Genomic DNA, 7990 nt, shown 5'->3' on the forward strand with positions numbered 1-7990 from the left:
CCCCTCCCTCTCTCTTTATAATCACATCTATCCCCAACACCCCTCCCTCTCTCTTCATAATCACTTCTAACCACAACACCATTCCCTCTCTCTTTACTAAATTCTATCCCCAACAACACACCCACTCTTTATAATCACTTCTATCCCCAACACACACTCTGTTTATAATAACTTCAATCCCCAACACCCGCTTCCCTCTATCTTTATAATCACTTCTATCCCCAACATCCCTCCCTCTCTCTTTATAATCACTTCTATCCCCAACACCCTCCCTCACTTTTTATAATAACTTCTAACACCGACACACCTCCCTCTCTCTTTATAATCAATTCTATCCCCAACTCCCCTCCCTCTCTCTTTATAATCTCTACTATCCCCAACACCCCTCCCTCTCTCTTTATAAACACTTCTATCGCCAACACACATCCCTCTCTTTAAAATCACTTCTATCCCCAACACCTCTATCTCTCTTTATAATCACTTCTATCCCCAACGCCCCTCCCTCTCTTTATAATCACTTGTATCCCCAACACCCCTCCCTCTCTTTATAATCCCTTCTATCCGCAACACCCCTCCCTCTCTCTTTATAATCACATCTATCCCCAACACCCCTGCTCTCTCTTTATAATCACTTCTATCCCGAACACCACTCCCTATCTTTATAATCACTTCTATCCCCAACACTCCTCCCTCTCTTTATAATCACTTCTATCCCCAACACCCCTCCCTCTCTTTATAATCACTTCTATCGCCAACACCCCTCCCTCTCTCTGTATAATCACTTCTGTCCACAACACCCCTCCCTCTCTCTTTATAATCACTTCTATCCCCAACACCTGCTTCCCTCTCTCTTCATAATCACTTCTAACACCCATACACCCCTCCCTCTCTTCATAATCTCATCTATTCCCAACACACCTCCCTCTCTCTTTATAATCAAATCTATCACCAACACCCCCTCTCTCTCTCTTTATAATCACATCTATCTCCAACACCCCTGCTCTCTCTTTATAATCACTTCTAACCCCAACACACCTCCCTCTCTTTATAATCACTTCTATCCCCAACACCCCTCCCTCTCTTTATAATCACTTCTATCCCCAACACCCCTCCCTCTCTCTGTATAATCACTTCTGTCCACAACACCCCTCCCTCTCTCTTTCTAATAACTTCTATCCCCAACACCCCTCCCTCACTTTTTATAATAACTTCTAACACCGACACACCTCCCTCTCTCTTTATAATCAATTCTATCCGCAAAACCATTCCCTCTCTCTTTATAATCACTTCTATCACCGACACCCATTCCCTCTCTTTAGAATCACTACTATCCCACACACCCCCTCTCTTTATAATCACTTCTATCCCCAACACCCCTCCCACTCTCTTTATAATCACTTCTATCCGCAACACCCCTCGCTCTCTCTTTATAATCACTACTATCCCCAACACCCCTCCCTCTCTCTTTATAAACACTTCTATCGCCAACACACCTCCCTCTCTCTTTAAAATCACTTCTATCCGCAAAACCCCTCCCTCTTTATATTCACTTCAATCCCCCACACACCCTCCCTCTCGTTATAATCACTTCAATCCCCCACACACCCTCCCTCTCTTTATAATCACTTCTATCCCCAACACCCCTCCTACTCTCTTTATAATCACTTCAATCCCCCACACACCACTCCCTCTCTCTTTATAATCACTTCTATCCCCAAAACCCCTCCCTCCCTCTTTATAATCACTTCTATCCCCAACACCACTCCCTCCCTCTTTAGTCAATTCTATCCCCAACATCCCACCCTCTCTCTTTATAATCACTTCTATCCCCAACACCCCTCCCTCTCTTTATAATCGATTCTATCCCAAACACCACTCTCTGTCTTTATAATCACTTCTATCCGCAACACCCCTCCATCTCTCTTTATAATCACTTCTATCCCCAACACCCCTCCCTCACTTTTTATAATCAATTCTATCACCAACACCCTCTCCCTCTCTCTTTATAATCACTTCTATCCCCAACACCCCTCCCTCTCTTTCTAATCACTTCTATCCCCAACACCAAAGTCCCTTTATAATCACTTCTATCCCCAACACCCCTCCCTCTCTCTTTATAATCACTTCTATCCCCAACACCATTCCCTCTCTCTTTACTCAATTCTATCCCCAACATCACACCCTCTCTTTATAATAACTTCAATCCCCAACACCTGCTTCCCTCTCTCCTTATAATCACTTCTATCCCCAACACCCTCCCTCACTTTTTATAATAACTTCTAACACCGACACACCTCCCTCTCTCTTTATAATCAATTCTATCCCCAACACCCCTCCCTCTCTCTTTATAAACACTTCTATCGCCAACTCACCTCCCTCTCTCTTTAAAATCACTTCTATCCGCAAAACCCATCCCTCTCTTTATAATCACTTCAATCCCCCACACACCCTCCCTCTCTTTATAATCACTTCAATCCCCCACACACCACTCCCTCTCTCTTTATAATAACTTCTATCCCCAAAACCCCTCCCTCCCTCTTTATAATCACTTCTATCCCCAACACCACTCCCTCTCTTTAGTCAATTCTATCCCCAACATCCCACCCTCTCTCTTTATAATCACTTCTATCCCCAACACCCCTCCCTCTCTTTATAATCACTTCTATACCCAAAACCCCTCCCTCTCTCTTTATAATCGATTCTATCCCAAACACCCCTCTCTGTCTTTATAATCACTTCTATCCGCAACACCCCTCCATCTCTCTTTATAATCACTTCTATCCCCAACACCCCTCCCTCTCACTTTATAATCACTTCTTCCCCAAAACACCTCCCTCCCTCTTTATAATCACTTCTATTCCCAACACCTGCTTCCCTGTTTATAATCACTTCTATCCCCAACACCCCTCCCTCTCACTTTATAATCACTTCTATTCCCAACACCCCCTCCCTCTCTCTTTATAATCACTTCTATCCCCAACACTCCTCCCTCTCTTTCTAATCACTTCTATCCCCAACACCAAAGTCCCATTATAATCACTTCTATCCCCAACACCCCTCCCTCTCTCTTTATAATCATTTCTATCCCCAACACACACTCTGTTTATAATAACTTCAATCCCCAACACCCGCTTCCCTCTCTCCTTATAATCACTTCTATCCCCAACACCCCTCCCTCACTTTTTATAATAACTTCTAACACCGACACACCTCCCTCTCTCTTTATAATCACTACTATCCCCAACACCCCACCCTCTCTCTTTATAAACACTTCTATCGCCAACACACCTCCCTCTCTCTTTATAATCACTTCTATCCCCAACGCCCCTCTCTCTCTCTATAATCACTTCTATCCCCAAAACCCCTCCCTCCCTCTTTATAATCACTTCTATTCCCAATGCCCCTCCCTCTCTCTTTATAATCACTTCTATCCCCAACACCCCTCTCTCTCTCTATAATCACTTCTATCCCCAAAACCCCTCCCTCCCTCCCTCTTTATAATCACTTCCATCCCCAACACCCCTCTCTCTCTCTTTATAATCACTTCTATCCCCAAAACCCCTCCCTCCCTCTTTATAATCACTTCTATTCCCAACACCTGCTTCCCTCTTTATAATCAGGTTTATCCCCCACACACCCTTCCATCTCTTTCTAATCACCTCTATCCCCAACGTCCCACCCTCTCTCTTTATAATCACTTCTATCCCCAACACACACTCTGTTTATAACTTCAATCCCCAACACCCCTCCCTCACTTTTTATAATAACTTCTAACCCCAACACCCTCCCACTCTCTTTATAATCAATTCTATCACCAACACCCCCTCCCTCTCTCTTTATAATCACTTCTATCCCTGACACCCCACCCTCACTTTTTGTAATAACTTCTAACCCTGACACACCTCCCTCTCTCTTTATAATCAATTCTATCACCAACACCCCCTCCCTCTCTCTTTATAGTCACTACTATCCCCAACACCCGTCCCTCTCTCTTTAAAATCAATTCTATCCGCAAAACCCCTCCCACTCTCTTTGTAATCACTTCCATCCACAAAACCCCTCCCTCTCTCTTTCTAATCACTACTATAGCCAACACCCCTCCCTCGCTCTTTATAATCACTTCTATCCGTAACACCCCTCCCTCTCACATTATAATCACTTCTATCCGCAAAACCCCTACCACTCTGTTTATAATCACTTCCATCCCCAAAACCCCTCCCTCTCTCTTTATAATCACTTCTATCCCCAACACCCCTCCCTATCTTTATAATCACATCTATCCGCAACACCCCTCCCTCTCTCTTTATAATCACATCTATCCCCAACACCCCTGCTCTCTCTTTATAATCACTTCTATCCCGAACACCCCTCCCTATCTTTATAATCACTTCTATCCCCAACACACCTCCCTCTCTCTTTCTAATCACTTCTATCCCCAGCACACCTCCCTCTTTCTTTATAATCACTACTATACCCAACACCCCTCCCTCGCTCTTTCTAATCACTACTATACCCAACACCCCTCCCTCACTCTTTCTAATCACTACTATACCCAACACCCCTCCCTATCTTTATAATCACTTCTATTCCCAACACCCCTCCCTCTCTCTGTATAATCACTTCTATCCCCAACACCTGCTTCCCTCTCTCTTCATAATCACTTCTAACACCCATACACCCCTCCCTCTCTTCATAATCACATCTATTCCCAACACACCCCCCCTCTTTATAATCACTTCTAACCCCAACACCCCTCCCTCTCTTTATAATCACTTCTATCCCCAACACCCCTCCCTCTCTCTATATAATCAATTCTACAACCAACACCCCCTCCCTCTCTCTTTATAATCACAACTATCCCCAACACCCCTCCCTCTATCTTTAAAATTAATTCTATCCGCAAAACCCCTCCCACTCTCTTTATAATCACTTCCATCCCCAACACCCCTCCCTCTCTCTTTATAATCACTTCTATCCGCAACACCCCTCCCTCTCTCTTTATAATCATTTCTATCCCCAACACCCCTCCCTCTCTCTTTATAATCACTTCTATCCCCAACACCACTCCCTCTCTTTATAATCACTTCTATCCCCAACACCCCTCCCTCTCTTTATAATCACTTCTATCCTCAACACCCCTCCCTCTCTCTTTATAATCACTTCTATCCCCAACACCCCTCCCTCTCTTTATAATCACTTCTATCCCCAACACCCCTCCCTCTCTTTATAATCACTTCTATCCCCAACACCCCTCCCTCTCTCTTTATAATCACTTCTATCCCCAACACCCCTCTCTCTTTATAATCTCTTCTATCCCCAACACCACTCCCTCTCTTTATAATCACTTCTATCCCCAACACCCCTCCCTCTCTCTTTATAATCACTTCTATCCCCAACACCCCTCTCTCTTTATAATCACTTCTATCCCCAACACCACTCCCTCTCTTTATAATCACTTCTATCCCCAACACCACCCCCTCTCTTTATAATGACTTCTATCCCCAACACCACTCCCTCTCTTTATAATCACTTCTATCCCCAACACCACCCCCTCTCTTTATAATCACTTCTATCCCCAACGCCCCTCCCTCTCTCTTTATAATCACTTCCATCCGCAACACCCTCCCTCTCTCTTTATAATCACTTCTATCCCCAACACCCCTCCCGCTCTCTTTATAATCACTTCTATCCCCAATACCACTCCCTCTCTTTATAATCACTTCTATCCCCAACACCCCTCCCTCTCTCTGTATAATCACTGCTATCCCCAACACCACTCCCTCTCTTTATAATCACTTCTATCCTCAACACCACTCCCTCTCTACTTATAATCACTTCTAACCCTCACACACCCTCCCTCTCTTAAAAATCACTTCTATCCCCAACTCCCCTCTGTCACTTTTTATAACTTCTATCCCCAACACCCCTCCCGCACTTTTTATACCAACTTCTAACTCCAACACACCTCCCTCTCTCTTTATAATCAATTCTATCACCAACACCCCCACTCTCTTTATAATCACTTCTATCCACAAAACCACTCCCTCTCTCTTTATAATCACTTCTATCCCCAACACCCCTCCCGCACTTTTTATACCAACTTCTAACTCCAACACACCTCCCTCTCTCTTTATAATCACTTCTATCCGCAACACCCCACCCTCTCTCTTTATAATCACTTCTATTCCCAACACCCCTCCCTCTCTCTTTTTAATCACTTCTATCCGCAACACCCCACCCTCTCTCTTTATAATCACTTCTATTCCCAACACCCCTCCCTCTCTCTTTATAATCACTTCTATCCCCAATACCACTCCCTCTCTTTACAATCAATTCTATCCCCAACACCAACCTCTCTTTATAATCACTTCTATCGCCAACACCCCTCCCTCTCTCTTTATAATCACTTCTATCCCGCACACACCCATCCCTCTTTATCATCAGATCTATTCCCAAAACACCCTAACTCTCTCTATAATCACCTCCATCCACTACACCACCTCCCTCACTTTATAATCACTTCTGTCACCAACACCCCTAGCCTCTCTCTTTAGAATCACTATTATCCCAAACACCCACTCTCTTTATAATCACTTCTATCCCCAACACCTGCTTCCCTCTCTCTTTATAATCACTTCTAACCCCCACACCCCCTCTCTCTTTATAATCACTTCGATCCCCAACAGCCCTCCCTCTCTCTTTATAATCACTTCTATCCGAACACCCCTCCCTCCCTCTTTATAATCACTTCTATCCCCAACACCCCTCCCTCCCTCTTTATAATTACTTCTATCCCCCACACTCCCCTCCCTCTCTCTTTATAATCACTTCTATCCCAACACCCCTCCCTCCCTATATAATCAGATCTATCCCCTACACCCCCTCTCTCTTCATCACTTCTACTGCCAACACCCCTCCGTCTCTCCGCATCCGTTTCCAGCCCCTACAGTTTTCCTTCTGCAACCTCTCTCGGTCCCTATACCCTCCTTCTTGCCCCCATACACCTCCTTGTTTTATAACCTTTCAACCCCTTGACCCCTCTATCTCACTGCTAACTCTCCTGTCCTATACTCATTTCTGTCACTACAATCTTCCCCAGTTCCTACACCTTTCACTTTCTATAAACTCTTTCAGCCCTTACACCCTTCTAAACAATATCCAGCGTTCTAGGAACCCTCATCTGTGTCCAAAGACCAACTCCACACTCTGTCACCAATCCATTTGTGACAGTGCTGTTAGTTTGGCCCCAGACTCTGGAATTCACTCTATAAACCTTCTCTCTCCCGAGCCATAGCTCTACAAATTTCAAAGTAAATTTATTATCAAAGTGCATATATATCACTATATGCAGCTCTGAGATTCATTTTCTTGTGTGCATACTTAATAAATTTATAATAGAATAATAACCATAAGTCAATAAAAGACCAGACCAACTGGATGGATACGTGGAGCTTAGAAAAATAGAGGGCTGTGGGTAAGCCTAGGTAGTTCTAAGGTAAGGACATGTTCAGCACAGCTTGGTGGGCTGAAGGGCCTGTATTGTGCCCTCCTATGTGGTTTTCTGTGTTTCTAACTTGAGTGTTCAACCAATGTGCAAAAGACCACAAACAGTGCAAATACAAAAAAAGTTATAAGAATAAACAAACCAGCAATAAATATCGATAACATGCAATGAAGAGCCCTTAAAAGTGTTGTGAGATCAGCTCAACCATGGAACAAGTTCAAGAGCCTGATGTTTGAAGGGTAATAACTGTTCCTGAACCTGGTTGCCTGAGTCCTGAGGTTTCTTTTTGCAGCAGCAAGGAGCCAGCATGTCCTGGGTGGTGGGGACCCCTGATAATGGACGCTGTTTTCCTGTAACAGTGTTTTGTGTAGATATGCTCAAGGGTGGGTGGGTGGGGGGGGGGGGGGCTGCCCTACCCATAATGGACTGGGTTGTAGGGTTTTCAGTTCAAGGACATTGGTGTGATTCAGCCAGTCAATATACTCT

The sequence above is a fragment of the Hemitrygon akajei genome, chromosome 16, assembly GCF_048418815.1.
Source record: "Hemitrygon akajei chromosome 16, sHemAka1.3, whole genome shotgun sequence".
Lineage (NCBI taxonomy): Eukaryota > Metazoa > Chordata > Chondrichthyes > Myliobatiformes > Dasyatidae > Hemitrygon > Hemitrygon akajei.